The following is a 25,209-nucleotide window of genomic DNA, read 5'->3' as shown; positions in this document are numbered from 1 at the left end:
TCCTTGTGTCTTTCAGAGTATTTTGTTAAATTTAAATTAAATTAAATATCCCCTTAATTATTCTTTCTCTGTATCCGCCATGTGGATGTCCGCCGTAAAACGTCTTTTGAGGAACGGTTTTGGCAATTCTGACAAAGTTGTGTGAGTTCTCTTCCATTCCCGCAAGTGCAACGGAATAAGACCTTGCGAAATCCCAACGCGTGGGGGAGGGGAGGAGGGTAGTTCTGTTTTCGGTCTAATCGTCTCATCAAACGACCGTTTCGACCCGGGCGCAATGCCGAGGCTAAGTAGCGTTGCCCGGGCCAATCAAATCTCCCCAACCATGCAGTCTGCAACAGCGGATCTTTCCATTCAGATCTCTCCTCAAAGACAAGCACTGTACTGGATCCCCAAATCATAGACCAGTTTACGGCTTCTTTCAGTTGAAATTTTCAGACGGAAACAGGAAAACAAAGTCCAGTGCGCATGCTCACCAGACGTCGTTAACAGCCAGAATTTATGGTCAAAAGTTAAGCATAAATGTCAGAAATGGTTGGACGATCTCCAATCACAGTCGCTAACATTAAAAGAACAGAGAATTCGATCCTATAGTCGGACCAGCCTGACATGTAGATTAACGATCAGAGAACTGGAAAATTTAATCTTGTAAAAAGTTCTCCAGTGAAATTACAGTCCAACATGTTGAGAGTTGCTGGCCCTGAACAAGTGAACAGCAGAGTAGGTTTTTTTTTTTAAAAAAGGCGCCAAAAGTAGAAAGGGGAGGGAAGGGCGTTATTAAAAACCGACTATGCGTCTAAAAAATCAGAAGCTTCTTCAGAAAACAAGGATATAATGTATTGCTCACCAAATGTTAAGGAATCCATAAAAGTTCTCAAATAATCACAGTGACAAGTAGTACCAAGATTTATGAAGGTGGCTGCATGTGCTCTAGACTGTCGTCTAGATGGTCCCTGGTTCAAACCCTGCCCACCGCCATCCCTCACCACCCTGCGTGAGGTTTAAGCTAGGATGTAAAAAATGTAAAGTTGCCCTTTTAGACCTTGTGATCTATGGGGTAGATGATGTAATGGTCATCTGTTTCTGTGGCCCACAGTTAACGAGGGTGTCAGGCGGTAAGCACAACGACGAACCGCCTTTTATTTTTCACCAAATAATGTCAGGCACCCATTAAAGCTGAGTGAACTCAGCAGCGCCCTAAAAATACCGAATGCAAAAAAGCCATTCTTCACCAGGAATCAAACCCGGGGCACCCAGTTTGGAAGCAAAGCTCTTTACCGCTCAGCCACCGCGCCTCCAGCGCTAGAATGTAATTCTCTTCAATTCTGAAGGATCTTTCGAATCGTGTTGAGCCAAAAAATATTTTCGTTCAATCTAAACCAGTGGTTCCCAAACTTTTTTTGTCTCGTAGACTCCTTGGAAGTCTTCGAAGACCCCTGGGGGTCTATATAGACCACTTTGGGAATCGCTGAATCTAAACTTTAATTTTTTTGTTTTTATATTTTGAGACTTTTGTTATTACTTTGATTGCTATCTACTTATAACCAGAGTAGTAACAGTTAATTTAGGATATAAAGTAATGTGTTCTTAAAGTGGAATACACACACACACATGTTATAATTGTGATCTTATGCAGAACATATATTCTATATGTTATTAGTCGTTTTGACGTGTAATGCCTGTCGCGGAGCACACATTTGAGACCCCCAAAGAAAGGACCTTTCAGAAGACATGCTCGGTCGACGAAATGAAAGCGTAAAATAGACCCTTTGCGGACAACGGCTTTATCTACATTAGATGTGGCTATATATACAGGTCGCAACTGGGTTAACCTGCAGGGCCGGTCTTAGATAATTGGAGGCCCTAGGCGAATGGATTTTGGTGGCACAAAATGAAACAGAAAAATATAAATATAAAAAAGAAAATTACTCAATTTATTTAAAACCCAGTGTACTCCAATAATAACACTGGTCACAAGTATTACTATTTCGTGTGTAATTTTTTTTAGTCTTACGCGAAACCCCCACCAATCGGAAGCCTAGTTTACTTATGTGTAAAGCCGGCCCTGTTCCCTGGTCATGTGAAATACTGCACTAATCTTCGGAATGGAAGAAAGACATTGCCTTACATGTCATGTCAAGCATCAAAATACAAAGTCGATCTCATCACACGACGTAGACCACCAGACTCTTTTACTTCTTTCTTTGTTCTGGGTAGATCTCCTGATGTTTAAGTTTATTTCAACTCAAAGGAAAGACCACGATTAAACGATGGAGCTCAGAACTTTTCGGTCTATACCCAGGGCCATTGTTTGTACGCTCCTTCTTACTGTACCACAATGCATTGTGTTATCTAAACATGCAAGATTTACTGATGCGACCAGGATATGACGTAGACAGAACGTCTTCAGTGTTCGTCTGCTGATAACAGAGTGGTTGTTTGTCTTTTAAGACTTGTTGTTCAGGTAATCCTTGGCCATTGCGAAATGCGCCTTTCCGAATCACACCACAATCAAAAAGGTTTCTGCTGTTCGATTCCTACTATAAGCTTTCTTTTTTTTCTTAGATGTGAGATGAAAGGTGGGTGGCCCAAATCTAGAGACTAAAATAGCATCAAGCTTTAACTGGATAGCAAGGCTGTGAATTTCACTTGAACTCGTTGTAAAACACCCAACGCTTTTGTTATTTATTGATTTATTATTTGTCTTCTTTTTAGTGCGTTTTAATATAAGCTTTGTTTTTTTTTCTTAAATGTCTTACTTACAACAAAAATAATAAAAATTCTCATAAGTAAACGCTCCGCCATGCATTCCTTTCGGTCATTAAATTCTATTAGTATTGCCTGCTATTGCGATATGTTACTATCACTTCTCTCCCCTCCCGACCCCAACTATTAAATTTAATAAATAGTGTTTCAATAGTGGTTTGCACTATCTGACTATTCTTCTGCGTTTAGTTCTTATTCGAAATATTTGATAGGCTCCATGATTTCTTTGGGACTGGGGCCCTTTTTTTTTTTTATTAAATCATACGAATCGTAATTCTCACATAATGTTTTGGCGGCAATCCCTCCGGCTCTTTGGTTTCTACTTTCAGTTAAACCGCCAGCATTTTATTGATCTCTCTTATATGTTGTTATAACCCCGCCATGCACACTGCCATCCAAGTGCAGAAGGTGCGCACTATTAGTGACTAGACTAGGAAGGATGTTGACATTAGAGGAGAGAGAACGATTTCCGCCCAAGTCTAGAGCCGAGATGAAGATGCTGTGTTCAAAGCAGATGTCCTTTGTGTTTGTCTTGTCTCCGTGTAAAAATAAACATCTATGTCTCGTTGAGTTGCCTCCCTTAAGTTATTACACTATTCTAGTACATGTTACGTTTAATGATAACGGCCTGATTGAGGACACCCCCCCACACACACACAAACACACTCACTTCTGGACTGTGAATTCTATTTACATTTTTTAAAAGTCTTCTTCCCTCTTTTCGCCCAGCCCCCGCTCCTAAGAAAACATGAATGCTTAGTATCTGTTACGTATGACAGACATGGTCCGCTTTATAAAGCAAGTATGTACATGCATTATCAATATGTAATTACAATATGTACTACAGTATTGCATGGGGGTTTGTTACAGCAATTCTAAGTGAATAAGTCATCACCTGATTGTATCGTGGGGTTCAACTCTTTCTCTCCGTAATTAAGATAAGATAACTTTTATTGATCCAATCAAATGGAAATTCGGTTTGACTACAATTGACTACCTCAGCGTAACTACTGTACAATAAAAATCTGCACAATATAGATGCACATACGAACGACATTCACACACGAAAAACACGTACACACTCATAACAAGCGCTTTATAAATAGACTTCTCTGTACTTCTCGATGACGACAGAATGTTAATTTTTAATGTTGGTCATCCAGGGTATATAATTACTGAATGTTTTTAATTTTCTTCTTTGGTACAATCATGTTTTCACAGAACTGGATGTACGAATTAACAGTTGTGATAAGTTCATCTGTCTGGACAGTTGTTTACAAACATGTCCCAATCTGTTTGCTCCAGACAACTTTGTAGCTGTAAAACAGCGTCGTCAGACCATGACTTCTCACAATTCGACGGAAGTATTCATTTTGTTCGTAAATAGTTCACTTTCATGTTATGATTAAACTTCAATAACTTTTTTTTTATCAAAACATATTTTATTTTGTATAGAATTAAATGGAAACGCGTGCTCTTGTTTATAAAACCAAAATAATTTAATGTGGTCAAATCAACGATGGTATCGTTGATTAGGAGAGAAGGAGTTAAACTTTATTCTCTATAACAGCGGTTTTCAACCTTTTAAGCTCGGCGACCCCTTTTTACAATTCCTTCTCTGCGGCGACCCCCATCCACACAGTAATAGAAGAATAGACAAAAAGCATCCATATTTTCGATGGTCTTAGGCGACCCCTGGCAAATCGTCAATCGACCCCTAAGGGGGTCGCGACCCCCCCAGCTTGAGAACCCCTGCTCTATAATAATGGGGGCAAGGAAACGTTGAAATGTGCACCCACTGCCACAGCTAGGGCTCTGTTGAGTGCACGAGGTGAGTATCGTGTTTATTTCATCTGAAGATGACTATCAGAGCCTCGGAGGTATTGACAATCGATAGATAAGGCGAGGCCTCAGGGTTTCTGTTTGAGAAAACTTCATCAAAACGTGAACTTCCGTTTAACAACAGGTGCATCTGTTTATCATATATTCGCGAATTTCCGTTTCCGATTTGTTATCTGATGGGGCTCGAGGCGATGCTGAGTAATTTGCAATCAATTTTATTTCTCAGTGTCTTATAAAAGACAATGTGCTATTTATGTTATTGCATGTATCTACCGGTAAACTTTGTCTTAGCAAAGATGTGACATTTTGTTTATAAAGTCTTCATGAGGTCTGTGAAAATCAGGGCATGCAGATCAGGACAGGAAACCGGACTACAAGGATGGTAAGCCAGAACAGGGCAATATGACTTCAAAGGTGGCAGACTTGGATATGTAGACCGGGGCAGGCAAGAGGACTTTTACGATGGTAGACAAGGGCAAATAACAGGACTTGAAGGATAGCGGACTAGGACATATACACACGGGGCAGGTAATTGGGGTAATTGGGTAAATGGGGTTTTACGTACTGGAGAGCAGAGCTTAAATATGTCATATAAAATAGCAGAACTAGGTAAAAAAAAATAATGACAAAAGAATGGTGATTTAAATAAGGGGAAATTAATCGACAGTCCTGAGCAAGGCTCTAACCACACAACCATCGAGATTCCCCCCCCCCAAAAAAAATCTCTTATGATAGGTGGTACTTATACTACGGTGACCACTATCGAGACAAATCGGCATATTGGTCCCGCCACTATTCACCTCGATGGTCACGTGATATTCACACCTGGTCGTATGCCACTGCTAGGAGATCGGTCCATGACTCGTGATTAAGTCAGCGTTTGCTGATATATATTTGTAATATTTATGAAGTATTCATTCTTTCTGCACTTAGCTTCACGATTGTATTTCAGTAGAGTGGAGCAGACTATATAATTAGAGCGACAGACGCATACATTGAACATAATACTTTCACTTTTGCGTTATAATTCTGACACCATATTTTGATTAGCTTAACCTCTTAATGAAACTTTAAAAAAAAATTCATTAAAAAACACTAGGGCAGTAAAGTAGATTATAATCATCAAAATATTTTACAAAATTTTATATCAAAATAAAATTGTGCAACAAAACACCAGGGGCGTAGCTAGGAATTTTCCATCATTTGGGGGCTTGACCTCTTTGGGGACCACTTCATTTTGCGTAATATTTAATAGCTAATGTAAAACAAATTTCATTTGAGGGGGGGGCTCAAGTGGGAGCCTGGGGGGATTTTCAAATTCTCCCTCCTCCTCCCCCTTCCACCCTAGCTACGCCACTGCAAAACACAAAATTGAAAAGACAAAAAAAAATGTAGAACAAAATTTCATGGTGAATAGAAGACGTTGAAGCAAGCGGAGGCAACTCTATTCTTCAGTGAAACCCCAGAAAGCTTTCAGCGGCAGACGATATCTTGTAATGTGTGCTGCTTAAAGGAATGTTTACAGAATCGATGGACGGGGGTGATTCAAGGAGCAGGCCGAGACAAAGGCCAGGCAATGAGAGAGGACGTACCCTGGCCGTACTATTGTTCACTGCTTGAGAGACCCACCCACCCACCCCACCCCCTTTTTCTTCCCCAGCTTCTGCCGTTTTTCACTTCTGCTAAAAGGCTCTTTAAAAAATCTGGCAGTCAAAATGCTGTGCCCGGTATGCCCTCAATATTTATAGTCACAAATTGGACTGAGGCGCAGAAGTTATTTCTTGGCATTGATCGCTCGTTGCCAGACCTACGTTTACAAGATCACGTGATGAGTAGCCTCGGACTTACGTTTACGAGATGGCTTGATGAGTAGCCTCACACTTGCGTTTACAAGATTACGCGATGAGTAGACTCAGACGTAGCGTAGTCGGTTGTAATCTCAAGGCAGTTAAGACACCGCCCAATCCTTAAGACGGGGCCTCTACAAACTTAAAATATATAAAATTAAATTAAATCTTTGCATATGGAACACACAAACAGGATCACAGACACAGAAGTATTCTCTTTATGACTATCGACGTTTAGCAAGCTTTTAATGTTACTCCTACTATGTGCCTTTTTGTTGAGACATTTGTAAGCTGCACTGGACCTTCGGCCTTATGTGGTCCTATAGAACGCTTCTGACTTATAGTATACTGGATTGGTGATTTATAAAACTTATCAATATAAAGTTTTATCCTTTTCTATGGACACTGTTACTTATGTATCATTTATCATTAACAAGCGCGCTTTTCCATGGCAATGTGTACAGGAAACTTATTAATAGCTCTTAACAAAAAAAAACACATTCCGCAATCCTGTATTTTTTTTCCTCATAAAAAAATTGATATTTAAGATCAAAACGTCAAAGATCAGCAGGTCTTGGGATGCACACAATTGGGGCCACAATTGTTGTTTAAATTCACAGTATGTTTAATACACTGCAAGCTTTGAATACATATATGTATCACAGACCGGATCTGAACCGCTGGTCTGAGTTTAGACATCACTAATCTAGTGCAATTGATTTATATTTATGTAAAACAGATGTTCATTTTCTCAAAAAGCAATGGTTTTAAGACTTTTAAATTTACCCACGTAAAGGAAAGTTGGCTGTGAAAATGGGCTTACCCGTTAGCCGGCTTACGCTAAATTTAAAATAAAATACTGAAAATGATGCGTTCGATATTTATTTATGGAGCTCCAATAGCCTAAATATTTTAAAGTTTCGTCCTTTTATAGAGGTAAGGATTTTTTTTTTTCAAATTTTATAATCCCCCGGTTGTGGGATGGATATTTGATATATGCTATGGTGGATCTATGAAATGTTTATGCCAAGTTTCATAGAGATTGGTCAAACGATTTTGATTTCTATGAAAGACATACAAACACCTTACATTTTACTTTATATATTAGATTCTTCTTCTTGTTCTTGCTCTTCTATCCAGCTTTTTGCTGCTAAGCTGTAACCCCTTTTTCAGTCTGTGCCAAGGAACAAGCCATAGAAAAAAAAGAATACTTTAAAATAAACAACTTATTTAACGTAAAGAACCGCTAATTACTGCAATTTATATGAAAATTACAGGTTTTAACTCCCTTTCTGCTATATAAAACAAAATTTATTAATTAGACTTAAATGATTAACTTATTGGTTGATTGGATTGATTCGTGTATTGTCATGGACTATGAATAATTATGCAAAATTTTAACTTGATCCGAGAACGGGAAGTGGGAGAAAGAACGCGTCAAAACGTAATAAAGGGATTAAATCCATACATACATCCATATATCTCATTAAGTAGCATTTATTCTTCCTATTTCCACATTAAACAAAATAATTAATCACCAATAATTAATTAACTATTTTTCTTTAATTGATTCATGTTTTGTCAGGTGTAATGAATAATTGTTCACAGTTTTAACTTGATCCGAGAATGGGAAATATGAGAAAAACAGACAGACGGACGGAGTGAGTTGATATAAGCTTTTTAAAAATGACAAGCTGTTTTTTTGTTTAGCTGCTCCTACACTTTTGTACGAAATATCGTTAGCCTTCTGAACTGCTTAAGTCCGGACCTAGAGACGTAAAGCACAGAATAGATCAGAAGGGAGAGATATTCTAACCCTTTCTCTCCTAATCGACGATACCATCGTTGATTTGACCTCATTAAATTGTTTAATTTTATACACTTGACTTTGTGTTATATAAAAGGAGCTTGCATTCCCCTTTACTTTTATACCAAATAAAACATTTTCTGATAACAAACCAATTGTTATTGAAGCTTAATCATAACAGGGGATTGAAAAAGTAATAAAAAACCAAATGAAAAAGTCCTTCGAAACGTGGTAAATTAATAACGGAGAGAAAGAGTTAAAGAAGGTCAGGGCCTCCATGGGCTGTAGCGTTACTGGGAGAGATGTTCTAGAGCAGGTCAGGGCCCTCCATGGGCTGTAGCGTCACTGGCAGAGATGTTCTAGAGCAGGTCAGGGCCCTCCATAGGCTGTAGCGTCACTGGCAGAGATGTTTTTGAGCAGGTCAGGGCACTCCATGGGCTGTAGCGCCACTGGGAGAGATGTTCTAGAGCAGGTCAGGGCCTTCCATGGGCTGTAGCGTCACTGGGAGAGATGAATGTGAACTGCCACTTTGTCCTCAATGAAACAGTGCATTCAAACGTTGAAGGACCTTCTCTTTGTCTTCAAGACTGTACAATGAAATGTATACTTGGACACTTCTGTGCTTTACATTCAAACATGATATCGGGGCGCTGAGATTTTGGTACCGTTCCACTCCTGCTCTAATCGACATATTTAACTGTTCAATCAACGTCACGTGCATCTTTATTCAACAGACTCTGGCATAGCGCTCTCGAGAGTAATTGACCTGTTACTGTGGTGAGTCGTCTTAAGGAAAATATGGCGGAATAAACACTCTCAAATTCCCTCTCTCTCTCTCTCTCTCTCTCTCTCTCTCTCTCTCTCTATCTATCTATCTATCTATCTATCTATCTATCTATCTATCTATCTATCTATCTATCTATCTATCTATCTATCTATCTCTCTATCTATCTATCCATCTATCTATTTATCTATCTATCTTATCTATCTATCTATCTATCTATCTATCTATCTATCTATCTATCTATCTATCTATCTATCTATCTATCTATCTATCTATCTATCCATCCATCCATCCATCCATCCATCTATCCATCTATCCATCTATCCATCTATCCATCTATCTATCTATCTCGTCCCTATATAAACACAATAATAGATATTGACCTTATCATGCACAACTCGTATAGATTAAAAAAAGTAAACCCATTACTTTTGAAATTCCAGTTAAGAATTTTAAAAAGATTTCCACTTCACAAAAAGTGAAAAAAAAAATTTTTTATTTGATGTCTAAATGAAGGCAATAAAAGATTTTTAAAAATATATTTTTTTAAAAGTGAAGTGTCTGAGAGTTTTAAAGTTCTGTTGGACTTGGGGCAAGTACTTGCGAGCTTGCGGCAAGTCCTGGTTGACATGGGGCAAGTCCCGGTGGACATGGGGCAAGTCCCGGTGGACACGTAAGCAATGGGTTAATGGTTCGTTTATATCAAAGAGAGAGAGAGAGAGAGCAGACTTTAAAGATCGTAAGTTCTGTAGTCTCAGTGCAAACTATTAGCGGAATAAATTTTTTTTATTGTAACTGAAGTTTGGATAATTTTGAGAAGATAGAAATTCTTGATATCTACTTATATTGAGTATGCAGAAAGAGTTTACAAAAAGTATATAAAAATTAAACACTTAACCCAAAAAGTAAGCAGACAGTTGCAGAGTGAATACATAAACAATGTAATATCTAAAGATAAAAACAAAAACCTATGGTCATACATTAAGTCTAAGAAAATGGAAACAACAGGCGTAGCGCCATTAAAAGATGAACATAACATAATACATAATGATAATGAAACTAAAGCAAACATTCTAAACAAATACTTTGCATCAGCATTCTCAACCCCAGGAGACAAAGACATATTACTGAATTTGAACCAAGTAGACAACATAGAAGATATAGTAGTACAAGAAAATGGAATTCAAAAACTATTAGCCAACACCAAACCAAATAAAGCTTCTGGACCTGATGGTATTCCAGCTAGATTACTCAAAGAACTAAGTAATGAGCTAGCCCCAGTGTTCAAAATACTCTTTCAGGCTTCACTTAACCAGGGCAGAGTACCAAAGGACTGGAAAGAAGCTAATGTCACCCCCCTATTTAAAAAAGGAGAAAAATCTGACCCAGGGAACTACAGACCAGTATCACTTACCAGCATCACATGTAAAATCCTAGAACACATAATATGTAGCAACATCATAAACCACTTAGACAAACATAATGTCCTCACACCATACCAACATGGCTTTAGGAAATATAGATCATGTGAAACACAACTAATAGGACTAATTGATGATTTTTCAAAAGGTTTAGATAATAGTGAACAAATAGATGCTATCTTACTAGATTTTTCTAAGGCTTTTGACAAAGTTCACCACCATAGTTTGCTTAAAAAATTAAAATATTTCGGCATTAATGGTCCACTGCATCAGTGGATTAAAGACTTTCTGATAGGGAGAGAACAAACTGTAATAATAAATGGCTCTAAATCAACACCGATAACAGTAAACTCAGGTGTACCTCAAGGTACAGTCTTGGGTCCACTACTATTTTTAATTTACATAAATGATTTACCAAATTGCATTAGTTCAGGAACAAAAGTCAGATTATTTGCAGACAATTGCATAATATATAGAACAATAAAAACAACACAAGACACAGATATTTTACAAAGAGAATTAGATGAATTACAGAAATGGGAATCAAATTGGAGCATGTCTTTCCACCCAGAAAAATGTCAGTTGTTAAGAGTAACAAAAAAACTAAAACAAATTAATTCCACTTATCTTATTCATGGCAAACCAGTATCACAGACTAAAAACGCAAAATACCTAGGTGTTATAATAAATGAAAAACTATCATGGAATCCACATATTGATGAAACTACAAAAAAATCAAACAAAGCATTAGGATTTATTAAAAGAAATTTCTATAAATCAAATAAGAACATAAAACTAAAATGTTACTTAACCTTGGTTAGGCCAATAATAGAATATGCATCCTCCGTTTGGGACCCCTCAACTCAAGAAAACATTAAGAAACTGGAACAGACACAAAATAGAGCAGTGAGATTCATAACAAACGAATATTCACATTTGACTAGAGTAACACCTTTAGTAAAATCACTAAATTTAGAAAGCCTTCAGGACAGAAGGCTCAAAAGTAAAGTAGCAATCATACATAAAACACTGAACCATAATCTTCAAATACAAAAACAAAATTTAATAAAATACTCTGAAAGACACAAAGATAAAGGCACATTCCTCGTCCCATATGCTAGGACAAATTTGTACAAATACTCCTTCTTCCCTAGTGCTATTAGAGCATGGAATGGGTTGCCTGAGCTAGCCAGGAAAACCAGTGACTTGGCAGAGTTTAAGTCATTGGTTAATATGCATGACTAAATGCATGACGCGTAGGACGTAATCATCTTCTTTTTTGAAGTAACGTCTGTATTATATAAGATAAGAAGATAATTTGATTTTTTTCATAGTTTATATCAACTCACTCTGTCTTTCTGTCTAGTAAAAAGTTTGTACAGGTTATTTCTCCCACACCCAATCTCAGATCTAACTGAAATTTCGCACAATTATTTCTTTTACCTGACCACACAAGAATCAATAAAAAGAAATTAGTTATTTAATTAACTATTGGTAATTAATTATATTGTTGGGTATCTCTAACAAAAAATTGTACTTGACTTGTATTTGAATTGTCCCTTTTATAGGTCGTCGTCTGAGGCTTAGTGAACACAAAACATGAAATAGAAACAATAGATTATGCAATTTTCCATGTTCATACGCTCTTCGCTAGCAGAGTGGTTAATGCGTTGGCTTGAGAAGCCTGAGAAGAATTTAGCCCACGAGTTCGAATTCAGGTCGTTCAATTTTTTTTCTAAATACATTAAAAAACGTTCTTTCTCCCCCTCCCCTTTCCAAGTGGTCAAGACAAGTGATAGGATCATAGCGTATTGAGAAAGCAAATTTCCACTCACATCGTTTTATAAATTAGATTTATTAACAAAAACAATCATGGACCCAAGATCAACAAGAACAACAGCAACGATGATAACAGAATAACAACATTAATAACAACAAAACAGCACAACATTAAGAACAACAACGATAACAACAACATACAACAGCAACAACAACAACAATACCAACAATACCAATCACAACAATAACAATAACAACAAAAACAACAGACAATAACAACAATAAGAGATACAAGACACCAATAGCAAAGACAAACAGACACAAACACTCTCTTATTCCACTGGCAATCAAATCATCAAATAAGAACAATCTGGTATAAACTTTGTCACATGTAAATTATGAGTGAGTCTGGTGTGAATGTACATTTTGGTTTCTTATAGTTATAATGTTTTTTGTTTGGTGTAATGCACAAATTGTAAGACAAATTTCCATACGGACAATAAAGATTATTATTATTATTATTATAATAGAAAAAAACGCAACAAAGTCAATTTAATAGAGCTAGTGACGTAACAAACCTCTTGACGTCCTACGGAAGTTGACGGGGAATCTCCAATGATCACTTTGATTATCTAATTGAATGGAAAGTTTATTACTTTTTGAGGATTCTGGGATACTATTCAACTTCATCAACAATATTGATATAAATTAAGTAATATAGATGGCGGCGCGGTGGCTGAGCGGTAAAGCGCTTGACTCCCAAACCGAAGGTCCCGGGTTCAAATCCCGGTGAAGACTGGAATTTTCATTTCGGGATCTTTGGGCGCCTTTGAGTCCACCCAGCTCTAAATGGGTACCTGACATTTGTTGGGGAAAAGTAAAGGCGGTTGGTCGTTGTGCTGGCCACATGACACCCTCGTTAACAGTAGGCCACATAAAAGATGACCTTTACATCATCTGCCCTATAGACCACAAGGTCTGAAAGGGGAACTTTACTTTTTTAAAAAGTAATATAGATAATGACTTATGGATACAAGAAATTCTCATCGAAACAAAGGCGGCAGCAGACATTGTCCAACATTACGTCATCACGGTCATGGAAATGTTCGCACTGCATCCCAGGATTGAACCGAAACCATCCGTCATAGAAGGACTCAACACTGACCCGTGGACAGTTTAGATTCTCGTTGTCGCGTCGTAAAGACTTTTGACGTGGTAACGAGCTATTGGTCTAATCAACCCGATGGTGTCCAGGCCTTCTATAGCAATTGGTCTCGATTGAACAAAAACAATTATTGAACTAAAGCGAACCAGTAATTAGTTTATGTACACTAATACCGTACATTATAAAATAAAATCGAACTCTTTGCGGAATTGCATGCTAACTAATTATAGAGCTTGATCTTGTAATGAGAAATGTAGCAGTCACCGTGTTAAGGTGTTGTCCAAGTTATTTTGATCTTTTTAGCAATGGTTCAGTTGATTGGAGCTAAGTTAATGAGTAAAAAGTTGCGATAGGCCGAGACTGAGAGCCAGTAATTTGATAGACAAGAGACAAGAATACATGAATTAGCCTCAAAGATCACTAGGTCTGAAAGAGTTAGGCTACATTTCTAATTATACAAACATAAGCTGCTGTTTCAATCCACTATTAGGCTATAGACATTATGCTGAATCCACCATCTTCTTATTACCTTTACACTGGAGTCTTAAAAATGTAATTTACCGATACAACACGAAAGATAATACATGGGAAGGAGGTCAAATGGTCTGTCCCTGATCCAAAGGTCATTGGTTCGAATGCAAGAGAAGGTTATAGGACTGCATCTGCGATTAGCCAGCAAAAAATGGAAACCCGATCTTGGCCATCTAAAAGCCTCTTTTGCCTTTAGCAAAGGAAAGATGAGCACAACCTAGTCCGCTGCTTAGACCTCAGGGCTCCAGGTCTGTTTTTTTTTTCTTTCTGGTATTATCGTTTCCGTGTATGTTATATATAACTTTCGATGTATATATAACATAAAATTATAAAGATAACTTGATGAAATAACATTTTTAAAGCTTGTCTGTATCATGTTGACCTTGTAATGTTAGAGCGATAATAGAATTCAGTTTGCGCGATGAAGCTTGTCACTACGCGATAGAATATGATTAGGTTCGCCCCTGATTCACTTTCTCTGGCGAAAAAAAAAGAAATCTAACAGCGTCTCTTTATGACATCTCTTCATTTATTCACAAGCGAGTCTGACAAGTCGCTATCTACATTGGCTCGCGCTTTTAATCTACGCGGACAGCAGTGCTGTGTACAAGGGCAGATAACTTTATGTGTTTAGATATTATGAATGTCATTCGCCCATAAGAAACGCTCCGGAAGCAATGCTCATTCATGTTGAAATATAAATCTCCATAATGGATATTTGTCTACCCTAAAATAGAGCTTTTTAAATTAGAAAAACAATTAAAAAAAAATAAATTTTGTTTTTGTAAAGCTATTTTGAATTTGAGAATATTTAATTTCTTTTGTTTGTATGACAACCAGAATGGGCTACTAAAGTGCATATCCAATTTTTTGTATTTTTTTTTAATCTAAGTTTAAATGTAGTGTATATAAGTATTTTGAACACTCCTTAGTAGCACAAAAACCATTTTCCCGGATAAACTTTTCCCAACACCCTCTTGACAAAGACTATACCAGATTTGTGTTTGTCATAAGAGTTGGTAGATCTACGTATTTTAAACCCTAGTCCAGTGGATCCCAAAACTTTTTTCCTTAAAGTAACACTTTCTACATTCTGAGTATCTAGCGGAACACTATGCTCATTTTTTAAGAGAGATGGTGGTCAACTCGTTTCAATCCAGATGGTGGTCAACTAGTTTCAATCCAGATGGTGGTCAACTCGTTTCAATCCAGATGGTGGTCAACTAGTTTCAATCCAGATGGTGGTCAACTAGTTAAATATTCCAGTATTTCGTGGAACCCCTATTTAGACTTTGTGGAACACTAGGAATCCGCGAAGCACAGTTTGAAAAAAAAACACTGCCATAGGTCAAAGAAAACTTCACTCCGTCGATCTGAATGAAGGAAATCTTTCTATTTGGAAGGAAATCTTTCTATTTGACCCAAATAGTTGATTACCATCCCAGAACGCTATAAGACTAAGCCACTTGGACTAGAAAAGCGAAGCAATAAAATTAAAAAAAAAAAGGTGTTGTAATTCTGTTTCAGACGTGGTCTGTTGCTCGGTATATTTAATTACTGAATTCGAAACTAATGTGATCCCTAATCACAGAAAAGATCTCGACCTATCCCGTCGCTATAAATCAATTCAGGGCGATCCCGTCTGGCACAGTTCGTCCAGTAAACTCAATTAATGTTTAGTTACAAAGTCATCTCGTTCCTCCCTTTAAAAAATTCTTACTAACTTTTGACGACGGTACAGACAAGTGAGTCTTTGCACACACACACACACGCACGCGCGCGCAAACACACATACACAAATACAGAAGGTTTGTTTGAGAAGTTTGATCTTTAAAAAGTTTGCGCTTTATGAATGTTTCTAGACCAGTGTCTTAGGCACGACAAGTTGATAGATAGATAGATAGATAGACAGACAGACAGACAGACAGACAGACAGACAGACAGACAGACAGACAGACAGACAGACAGACAGACAGACAGACAGACAGACAGACAGACAGACAGACAGACAGACAGACAGACAGACAGACAGACAGACAGACAGACAGACAGACAGACAGACAGACAGACAGACAGACAGACAGACAGACAGACAGACAGACAGACAGACAGACAGACAGACAGACAGACAGACAGACAGACAGACAGACAGACAGACAGACAGACAGACAGACAGACAGACAGACAGACAGACAGACAGACAGACAGACAGACAGACAGACAGACAGACAGACAGACAGACAGACAGACAGACAGACAGACAGACAGACAGACAGACAGACAGACAGACAGACAGACAGACAGACAGACAGACAGACAGACAGACAGACAGACAGACAGACAGACAGACAGACAGACAGACAGACAGACAGACAGACAGACAGACAGACAGACAGACAGACAGACAGACAGACAGACAGACAGACAGACAGACAGACAGACAGACAGACAGACAGACAGACAGACAGACAGACAGACAGACAGACAGACAGACAGACAGACAGACAGACAGACAGACAGACAGACAGACAGACAGACAGACAGACAGACAGACAGACAGACAGACAGACAGACAGACAGACAGACAGACAGACAGACAGACAGACAGACAGACAGACAGACAGACAGACAGACAGACAGACAGACAGACAGACAGACAGACAGACAGACAGACAGACAGACAGACAGACAGACAGACAGACAGACAGACAGACAGACAGACAGACAGACAGACAGACAGACAGACAGACAGACAGACAGACAGACAGACAGACAGACAGACAGACAGACAGACAGACAGACAGACAGACAGACAGACAGACAGACAGACAGACAGACAGACAGACAGACAGACAGACAGACAGACAGACAGACAGACAGACAGACAGACAGACAGACAGACAGACAGACAGACAGACAGACAGACAGACAGACAGACAGACAGACAGACAGACAGACAGACAGACAGACAGACAGACAGACAGACAGACAGACAGACAGACAGACAGACAGACAGACAGACAGACAGACAGACAGACAGACAGACAGACAGACAGACAGACAGACAGACAGACAGACAGACAGACAGACAGACAGACAGACAGACAGACAGACAGACAGACAGACAGACAGACAGACAGACAGACAGACAGACAGACAGACAGACAGACAGACAGACAGACAGACAGACAGACAGACAGACAGACAGACAGACAGACAGACAGACAGACAGACAGACAGACAGACAGACAGACAGACAGACAGACAGACAGACAGACAGACAGACAGACAGACAGACAGACAGACAGACAGACAGACAGACAGACAGACAGACAGACATAGAGAAATACATAGATATATCTACAGAGAGAGAAATTGTGTGTGCGTGAGAGAGAGAGAGAGAGAGAGAGGGAGAGAGAGAAGAAAGAGAGAGATGGAAGCAGAAAGAAAGATATAAAGACCTTATATTTGCCTTGAATTAATTTTAGCTACCCTAACCCTAACCCTAAGATTAACTTCCATGTTATCATAATTTCTATATATATATATTTTCTTCATAACTATAGAGATATTATTTTTGAGCGCGTTTTCTTTATTTCGTCTTAAAGGCTGGACAGCAACAACAACATGAGGTCAGAATTATTAATGTGGGTCTGTTGGTATTTGTCATGTCCCTATGGAGTGACTGACCTTACATGGACCGCCTCCCCGATGGTTGGGCGAGTGATAAAGACTCTCATTTTGGAAGCAGTGGTCAGACCTCGTAAACAAGCAAGTCATCGTACTAAATGTCTGTCTACACACATGCAAGGTCCTGGGGGGAATGCCTTTTAGTCTGAACTCTACATGAACTGCTCTGCATATGTTGATTAGAACTTCCTGTGCCACTGGATCTGCCGGGCGCGAAAATCGTCATCTTTTATAAGAACAAACAGAACAGAAGTGATTGCAACAACTACGAGATAATTTACCTCCTAAGTATTGTAGGCAAAGACAGCTAAAACTCGCAGATCGGGTCAACCCAGAATCCCAATGCGGCTTCCACCTAGGGAGATCCACAATCGACATGATATTCTCAATACGTCAGCTGCAGGAGAAGAGCAGAGAACAAAGGATGTCTTTGTACATTGCGTTCATTGACTCGACTAAGGTTTACACTGTACTTAGCAGAGATGGTGTCTTTAAAATTGTTTTCAAAATAGGTTGCCCACCCGAGATGCTTAGTGTGATTGTTTCTTTCCACGAAAATATTATGGGTAATGTACAGTTCAATGCTCCGATCGTTTTAGCATAAACAAGAATGTGTCTGTCCCCAACCCTCTTTGAAACGCTCTTTTCACTGGCAATCCAACACGCGTTTGACAAATGCAATGGAGGCATCTATTTCCGTGCCAGATTTGATAGCAAACTTTTGAATATTGCCAGACTCAGGGCCAAAACGAAAATCACAACTACCTTCGTAAGAGATATGCTATTCGCGGATGACGAAGCGTTAGTGGCACACAAACAGGAGTAGATCAGTTATTAATGTCCCGATTTTCTCAGGCCCACAAGAGTATGGGCTAACCATTAGCACGAAGAAAACAAACGTGATTGGGCCCCCTGCTACAGCACCCCCCCCCCCCCCACCATCTTCATTGATGAAAACAAACTAGAAGCGATACATGAATTCTGGGATCCACACTTCAAGATAACTTCTCTAGAAGCGGAGATTTAAAAAAAAGCATAGAAAATGATGCGGATATTTTAAAAGTAAAGTTAAGAAGTAGTAAACTGAAAGACAGCAGAGGAAGGTAGCAGGTAGGGTTTGAACTCGTAACCAGCCTGTAGACAATTTAAAAGCGCATATCGCACAGCCAGGTAGCCATCCTTTCTCTAGTTACAAAATGAAGCGCTTTTCTAACAGAGGAATGTAAGACCAACCCAACGACTAGTCTATTTTATACGCTTTTTACACAAAGCCAGGAAATGTTAAGATCTACAAAATCCCAAACTATTTTGTTTCCAATTCCTGCTAAATCTTCTTGTCTAGACAAACACTGACCCCCCTAATGCCAAGGTACGAAGAGATCAACGTGGAGGCTTGAAGGCCAGCAGATGTAAAGTGAGTGCTGGACAATATTATTTGTAGCTCTAAGTAGCCATTAAAGCGAAGACTAGACCGAGTGAAAGTCCAACAATTGGAACGTCCAGTGCTCTGTCTGTACTCAGCCAGTACTCAGACTGTTCCAAAAGTGTTATTATCATATTGAGAGCGAGTCAATTGTTGTCTGGATTTTATAAATTAAGAATAATTGAGTACTTTAAAACCATATCGTGTTACTAGCTGTGTCGCCTTTGTTTATTTTTGTCAAATTCATACTTTACGATTCAGGAAGATTGCTTTAAAAAATTAAGTAAAGTTTTAGAAATTATGAAAATTAAAAGAAAAAAAGAGAGAAAGAGAGAGAGAGAAAGAAAGAAAAAAAAGGATGGTGATCATCAGAGAAATAGAAAGAATAGCAAGGGGATAAAGAGAATGAGAGAAATAGAAAGAAAGAGAGAAAGAATAGAGAAAGAGATACAAATGAGAGAGGGAAAGAAAGAGAAAGAGGATGGAGAGAGTGAGAGAAATAGAAAGAAAGAGAGAAAGAATAGAGAAAGAGATACAAATGAGAGAGGGAAAGAAAGAGAAAGAGGATGGAGAGAGTGAGAGAAATAGAAAGAAAGAGGGAAAGAAAGAGAAAGAGATACAGATGAGAGTGAAAGAAAGAGAAAGAGGATGAAGAGAACGAGAGAAATAGAAAAGAAAAGAGAGAGAGGGAGATTGAGAAAGGGCAAGAAAAAGAGAGAAAGACAAAGAAAGAGACTGCGAATAGAGAGAAAGAGAGAGAGAAAGAGAGAGAGAGTTGAAGAAGAAAGATGATAAAGAAATATTCACTGGTCTTTATGTCGTAGAAACGTACGAAATACATAGCTAAAAAAAACTGCTTGGTAAAGTAAGTTGGCTTAAAAAACAACTTGTGTAATCCAAGTCGTTCAGTTCCATGATGTCTGGTGTTGTGTTTTACTAATGACTGTAGGTTTGATACTCCGCCATCTTAAGTTATCGTACCATAGTGTCTACATGGTGTGGCAGGTCACGAGATATCGCGATATAACGTGTCGCCCTGCGAAAGTCTGGTTCAGCATAGTTTTTGATGTTGAGTCATGTCTGAAGATATTAGTTTTATTAATTCAAGGATCGGATAACTAATAATGTTACAATTACTAATAGCAGCGGTTCCAAATATTTTTCAGCTTGGGGCCATAGAAGTCTGGTTCAACAAAGTTTTTAATGTTGAGTCATGTCTGAAGATTTTAGTTTTATTAAGACCTCAGACTAGGACTGAGACTGCTTTATTGATCCTCATGGAAATTCGTTGTGATTACAAGGACTCTTTTCTCATAGAAAGACAACACTACAGAAACATACACATAAATAGACAAGACACAACAGAAAACATTCAGCGACTACACACAGACATCTTGCAACGAGTGGCGTTGATATAGTCTGACCGAATAAGGAACGAACGAGTTTTTGTACCGCTCGGTTCTTGTCTTGATTGACAGACATTTCTACTATTGGATAACTAATAATGTTACAGATATTCCTGGCTCACTGACCGTAAGTTGGACGTCACTTAGTAAGAGAAACACATCATCGAAAGAAATCAATGATCTAGTATAACAATAATTAAAATTAAATAATTAAATAATAATATATGATATTTTTAGAATGTTGAATAAAAAGAATAAATAAAAAATTTTGTGGAGCCCAAAATGCTAATAATTACCGCATTTTTAACCTGATCACTCAAAATTAAATCACTCTCAAAGTTTTAAGCGCTTGCAATAGACATGAACCTTCGAACGAAATGTTTCATCTAAATGTCTTATTTACAAAACAATAGAAGGTTATTTCTATTTGTCAAGTACCAATCCTGTCAATGTCCTTGTTTTTCCCCACAATCTGTCAACGTCACGATGGAACAATTCGACGGGCTGCAAGTGTACATCCCATAAATCAATCCAGTTACGAAATAAAAATGAAGACTCAACCGATTCGTTACACTTCTGCCTAAATCTTTCTCCATGTTAGAAAACTTAAGAAATAAATATCTGTAGCCATTTGCCAGGGCTTCAAGTAACTTATCTTCTTATCTTATTACAGACGTTATTTTTAAAAAATTAGATAATTACATCCTAAGCATCCTTTACTATTTTATTCTTCTGTCCTAAAGTGTCTCTAAGTGATTTTTACTTATGGTGTTACTATAATCAAATGTGAATATTCATTTGTTATAAATCTCACTGCTCTATTTTGTGTTTTTTTTTTCTAGTGTTCTTAAATTTCCTGTATAAATGTGTAGAAAAGTTTGCAGGGCTAAGAAGACCAAGATTTGACCTATATATTTTCACACAAATGATGCTAACTTCTTCGGGAAAGAGAGGGAAGGTGCGCGATTGATAATGTTTCGGTCCGTCTGAGCTTTTCTTCAGCGGAAGTTTTTCTTTCGGTCTAAAGAGTGTGTGATGCGGTCTTCCTAAGAGTTTCCCATATGTCACTTTTTAAAACCAGTTACTGCCAAGTGCCAGTGAAAGTAAGCTGTCGTCTGAGTTGGACCTTTGATTCGTCAATAACTATGGCAGCGTGAAATGATTTATAGTTAGATCTATAAATTTGAAACCGTGTCGGTTTTTCGTATCACAACGATGTGGGAAGTGAGGCTGAGTTATATAAACCAATTTCCTAACCGATGGGCATCTTGGGTTCCAATCGTAATGTTAAATAGGAATTAAATTCGAAAAATGAATAAAGCTGGATTGTGCTTGCAATACGCAAACATTCTACCCAGAAACCCTTCATTTCTCCACAAGAGAGATAGATCCACGGCGTATTAATTTTGCTATAGTGCATCCTTTAACATGCAACAATCAAATTTCTCCCACGATGCACACGCCGGCCCATCAACAGAAAATAGGAAGCATGTTTTAAATATAGCAAGTCTTTATTTATTAAAAAAAAATACACATACAAAAAAAAAAAAAAAGAAATTCAACTTCTTTTTTTGTCTACGAGGACGCACATTTACTTTGTCTTAATGAGTCCGTGGAGTCTGGGAGCGCATGAGGCGCCCTGACCGCACTTCCCCGTGGTGGAGGCTGTCCAGGCCTGAGCAAGCTATTATAGCACAGTGCAGGACAGGCCACTGTCCTGTTGGCTCATATTTCTCGCGGCTATGGCCAAATTTCGATTCACGGTGCCCTCGCTGCGGGGAAGAAGAGGAAACCGTGCCTCATATTCTGTTTGACTGCCCCAGACTTGCTGATCTCCGTCTCGACAGGTCTGGGAAACCCAAAATTCTCGACCTGTATGGCGACATTCATGCACTACGCAAGACAGCAGGGTTTCTGTTCAGGGCTTTTGCAAGAGAGGATTTGAGCCTCTCAAGCCCTCACTCTAATGGAGTTTGATGATGATGATTATGATGAATGATTTTGTCGTCTGCTTGGTTCCTGTTTTAACTTTATTATCGTTACTTGTATTTTTCTCTCCCATTAATAGCCTCGCTTTCTTTACGTAAATAATCACTCTAGTTCGCTCCTTTTTGGCGTATTTAAATTACTTCGCTCAACTCTCTCTCTCCCTCTTTCTCTCAATCTCTCTCTCCCTCTTTCTCTCAATCTCCCTCTCTCTTCCTCTTTCTCTCAATCTCCCTCTCTCCCTCTTTCTCTCAATCTCTCTCTTCCTCTTTCTCTCAATCTCCATCTCCCTCTTTCTCTCAATCTCCCTCTCTCTTCCTCTTTCTCTCAATCTCCCTCTTTCTCTCAATCTCTCACTTCCTTTCTCTCAATCTCCCTCTATCTCCCTCTTTCTCTCAATCTCTCTCTTCCTCTTTCTCTCAATCTCTCTCTTCCTCTTTCTCTCAATCTCTCTCTTCCTCTTTCTCTCAATCTCTCTCTTCCTCTTTCTCTCAATCTCTCTCTTCCTCTTTCTCTCAATCTCTCTCTTCCTCTTTCTCTCAATCTCTCTCTTCCTCTTTCTTTCAATCTCCCTCTACCTCTTTCTCTCAATCTCCCTCCCTCTCTCTCCATCTTTCTCTCTTCATTAGCCTATGCTTATTTATTTACTCTCTATTGACGAAGAGGGAGTCTATCGCTCGTTGCCTAGCCGTCAGACTGAGAAAGACGAAAGGGAATCTACATTTTTTTTATTTATTGAACGCCAGAAGTGCGTACATTTGAGGAGATCACATCCAATTAGGAATTGGGAGATTTCTTCCGAAGCCAGTGTCATAATCAATTTCCCACACAAGTCGTGGCGATGAAATCATATCCCATAAGACTTACAGCCTCCCATATAAACATGGCGTGCCACTATAGCTTCCCATGATGCAAGGCACTACTATGACTTACCACAAAGTAACTGTACATTCAGTCTTTGCCTCGTTTTGTTAGTACTTAGTAAAAATGCGTCATTTAAACTATTGCGAGTAAGCATTGGCATTAAATAAGCTTCGGGCAGGAGGGGTTCGTTAGCCCTGGCCAGGCTCCCCACCTAGCAGAAGGAAAAACTCGAGTCCAAACAATGTCAGCCTTGCAGCTGTACCCAAACATGGGAAAGGCTTCGGGAGACAACTCTGAGTAAAAATCTGTAGCTTGTGACTTTTAGGCTGCACCCTGGCAGAGCTTGCGACTCCAATGATCAAGAACTGTATCGGCACTTTCCAATCCTTTGGACATATCAGCTGCGTTGAGAGAGGGGGAGGGGGGACTGCTGTGTCGGTGACCTCGTTTCGGTTATAGCTAAAATCCAGGCTTTAAACTCAATTCTATGCGATGATCTATAGATATTTAAGATACATATGTTCTTACCTTATCTTATCTTATCTTATATAATACAGATGTTACTTCAAAAAAGATGATTATGTTAGGGGAAACATGACGTACATTTTTTTTGAGGTCTTGTTTTCTGAGATGAGGACTAGAATAGTGTCGTCGTATGCTAGATTAAATACGATATCTTATTTTCTGCTATTTTATAAATTACTCTGTTACATATGCCCATTCAACCATGACATCCTACTTGCAGCTCTGTGTTAATTCAGTCCGTGCATGTTTATTAGAGATTTAATCTCTTTGAAGTTATTGGAAAACTCCAGCCTGATTTCGCGATTTAATTGCACTATGGAAGTGGTTCCCAAACTGTGTTCCGTTGAACCCTAGTGTTCCGCAAGGCCTGAATGGTGTTCCACGAACTACTGGAATAATTAACCAGTTGGCCGCCACGTGAATTAATCTCTGAAAAAAAAATAGGCAAAGTGTTCCGTTAAATACTCAGAATGTGTAAAGTGTTCCGTTAAATACTCAGAATGTGTAAAGTGTTCCGTTAAGTAAAAAGTTTGGGAAACACTGTTTACAAGGAAGTTGTCACCAAAGCGTTACACATACTTCCCCACACGTATCTTGACATGCACACACGCACACACAATTCCTTAATATGCATACAACTTTAACACACATACTTTTACACACACACACACACACAAATAATATCTTCTCACCAAACTAGATCTAAAAAAATATATTTTTCTTCTAAATGATATATTTGTATGCTGTTGACATTTTTCATATAGCATTAACATTTTTACTTTTTTTTTTTGTTTCGGATTCCTTTCCAGATTTTTAATCCAGCGAAATTTTAATTCGACGAAATGCTTCTCTTAAGAATCTGTCAAGTCTAGCCTACAAAAGAGGAATGGATATGTTGGCTGCGTAAATTTTGTTTCCTAGTTTGCGGTAAATTTATGTTGAGGTATTTGACCCGTTTCTATGTTACATATTATAGATGGTCCTTAAATAGAACAAAAACAATACTTACTGTGTAAATCTTGCCATGCATATTAATAAGAGAGGCGCATCTGCTAAGGCATTGGTTTTCCTGGCTGATTCCTGTCAACCCTCCATGGCTAATACCACTAGGAAAGAAACAGCACTTTAAGACTCTATTACTTTCTTTAACCAAATTCATTGATCATTAGAATCTTAATTTTATTTTTTTTAACACATAGTAGTGTATATAAAGGGTATAACCGTATACTATATGTCAATGCAACATTATAGTTATTATTGGTTTAGGGAATCCATGTTGCAACACTTTGTGCACAACTTTTCAGAGTTATACGTAAATCTGACGTTTAGCATTCCGAATTATTGTATTTTTGTTACTCATAGGATGTAATTATCTT

General features: G+C 38.4%; 1 protein-coding gene across 3 annotated transcripts in view; it reads left to right on the top strand.

Annotated features, from left to right (window-relative positions):
• The window catches only part of LOC106067224 (probable G-protein coupled receptor 142), a 165,406-nt gene that overhangs the window by 53,983 nt on the left and 86,214 nt on the right, over positions 1 to 25,209 (top strand). The window contains exon 1 of one of the 3 annotated variants that reach the window (XM_056018300.1): positions 24,673 to 24,776. The exons of the other annotated variants lie outside the window; for them this stretch is intronic. The gene's annotated coding sequence lies outside the window, so the exon portion shown is untranslated. Of the gene's footprint in view, positions 1 to 24,672; positions 24,777 to 25,209 lie in introns of those variants that run through there. 3 annotated transcript variants of the gene reach the window in all.

Source organism: Biomphalaria glabrata, chromosome 1, assembly GCF_947242115.1.
Source record: "Biomphalaria glabrata chromosome 1, xgBioGlab47.1, whole genome shotgun sequence".
Lineage (NCBI taxonomy): Eukaryota > Metazoa > Mollusca > Gastropoda > Planorbidae > Biomphalaria > Biomphalaria glabrata.
This window is presented reverse-complemented; position numbering and strand designations above follow the sequence as displayed.